We start from the raw sequence: 2796 nt of genomic DNA, 5'->3' as shown, positions 1-2796 counted from the left end.
GGGACCGGGCGACGAATCATGGGCCACTTTGTTATTCGCGCTGTTCTTCTTTCCCATTTTTCTGAAATGGCTCATTGTGCCAAGCGCGCATATTCAGTGAGCATAGAAATGCACTGAAAAGTGAAAATGCGCATTGCAGAAAAATGATGCATTTCATGCGCTTTCGCAAACGTAAGATGAGCAAGGACATTTTTCAGGCTTGTCAAAAAACTGCTTCTGTATTCTCGGTAAAACTTGTTTGAACGGAACGATATGAGCTAAAAACTCCAGAGATGAAATACTAATGTGACATGTGGCACTTTTACAGTGTTCAGTTTCTCGAACTTGGCTGCTCACGCGGTTCCGCGTTGAAACGATTCTTGCCGTCTCAAGACGGGGCGAGACGAGACGAGGGCATTCCATCGATTTGCCGACGATTAGAAAATAATAACAATTAGTACGCGATCCCTCCCCCCCCCCGCCCCGCCCGGTGCACCATGCACGCGGTGCGACCGACAGTGCACCTCGCGCCCCCCCCACACACACACACACTGCACCCCCGCTACGCGGGGGGTCGCTCTTATCGCCCTTGCATAACTCCGACGTGTGTTCTGAACGCACGGAGTCGGTCTGAGCGATTAGCGGGGCTCTGCGCGCTGCAGCACGCCGACGTGTTCACGTGTTCAGGGAGGTTCAGACGGCCAGGAGAGGTAAACGCACGTCGCGACATACAAGGGCCGCGCGAACCAAAAGTTACTGCGACCGGTGGCATTTACTACAGGCTGCTAGTGAAGTTAGCGTCTGAGGTTTGTTCACAACCACATTCACAATTGCTGCGTTGACACACGATACAGTCGACCACATCTTCAGGAACGTGTTGTGCAGCACGGAGCAAGGCGTTCTAATTTCCCACAGCCTTCCGCCCGCACGCACGGCACCCCCTTCCGACCACTCCTCACACTGGCTGACGTCTTTCAGGGCACAGTAATTTGGTGGTCTAAAAATATAAACGTCAGAGACGGAGGGGAAAACAATACTGGCGATATCGTCCTGTTTTAGACGCGCGCGCGAGATAAAAACGATAGTATCGACGCGACGAGAGGAGGCGGACGGGGCGGGACGATAGGCTGGATACGAAAGAGGTGGCGCGATGTCGGGCCACGGAGAAACGACGCTTTTAAACTCAGTCTTGAAACGTCGCTGGACGAGCCTCAAAGGCCGCGTGTGTCAACCTAACCGGGTCGCGGGCGGAGGGCGCCACCGCGAGCCTCGCCGCTCCGCTGCCTCCGCCTCGCGGACCGCGCGCGGGTCACTTGGAGACCGTTGACGTTTCTTTATCTTTGGAGCAACGTTCTAATTGAAAGAAAATTCCCCCCTTCCCCTTCCCCTTTTTCTGCCGGCTGACCGCGCGGGACGACAAGCCGCAGTCGATGCAAGATGCTATATTTGTGGCGCTTGTGCTTCGAAGCACTCCACCGAGCGTGAGAGCGCCGCAAGGAGTTTGCGCACCGTCGCGTTACCGGCTAGGCAAACGTCACCTAAAGGAGAAGCCCAGCGAGAAGTGTTGATATCGAAACGATATCAGACCGATGTCGATATCAGAAAATTATGAATGCCAGAAGACTGCCGATTTCCGTGTCGAACCGATCCCGAAATGGTCATGAGATCGACGACGCATTTCTGTGATCTTTGATGTCGATTTGATACCGCGCCGATTTCGATCTCTAGACGGGAGAAGATCGAAACTAATACAACGCTAACCAGAGATTGTTGCGTGGCGACGAGAACATTGCTTTGCACCCATACACTTCGTCGGCAGGCACCCAGACTCCTGCTTCCAAACCAAAATACCCTGTAAAAATGTTGTAAATCTCTGCCCCGTGTAAAGAAACGTTTGGAATATAAGAAGAGGAAGGCGATAACACTACGATAACACTGCCCCCGGTGGAAAGGCAGCATCTACAGAGCGAAAATTTTGTGCATTTTCACAACCCGTCAAAGGCGCCTCTGGAGCGCTCCAAACATAGCCAAAACTGTCCTGTAGGACGATTTTGTGATGTCTTTTGATGAAAAAGCGCCCCACATGGTGCTTTTGGGGTATGTTTGGAGCGCTCCAGAGGCGCTTTTGATGGGTTTTGAAATTTGCGCTCTGTAGGTGCTGCGTTTCTCCCCGGCGCAGTTCTGTACCGAGTGATTCAGAGAAGACAGGCGGGTTTGCCTACCCGCTCTGCCCTTAAGGCGCCATGGCCCCTTGGGTAGGCAAACCCGCCCTCACCTGCGTCTTCTCTGAATCACCCGGTACGTCACGTGTCCACCTGCAAGCTGTACTCTCGTCTCCCGATACAATGTGGTGCCCTCCATTGGGCTGCTCAAAGGTCGGCAGCAGACAGCCCGGGGAGCCCAGACCAGCCCACAGCCCACGCAGGCCCTCTCCGACAAAGGGCCTGTCGCCTCGCACGTTTCTCGCGTCGCGCCGATCACTGGGTGAAGGCGCCGGCTTGAATCAGCAGCGCCCGGCTCGGGCAGGGCGGTCTAGACTTGATAATGGTAATCATTACAGAATCGAGACATCTAGAGCCCGGCCGGGCCCCGCCCCGCTCGCCCAACGCCGGCCGCTCACTCCCCGCCCCCGCCCGCTGTTCTGCGCAGTCCTGCAGAAGGCTTGTTGATCGCCGCATACTCTACACCACGCCAAATCTTTATTTTTCGCGTCGGGCGCGGAGGAGCCTGCTGTAACTTATTCGCATGGTTTCGTCATGAGAAACCATGAATGGGCCGTGGCGGGCCGTGGCGGGGCGGGCTGGGACGGGGTGGGAC

This window comes from Frankliniella occidentalis, unplaced genomic scaffold (assembly GCF_000697945.3).
Source record: "Frankliniella occidentalis isolate FOCC.00 unplaced genomic scaffold, Focc_3.1 Scaffold311, whole genome shotgun sequence".
NCBI classification, from domain to species: domain Eukaryota; kingdom Metazoa; phylum Arthropoda; class Insecta; order Thysanoptera; family Thripidae; genus Frankliniella; species Frankliniella occidentalis.
Note: the sequence above shows the minus strand (reverse complement) of the source record.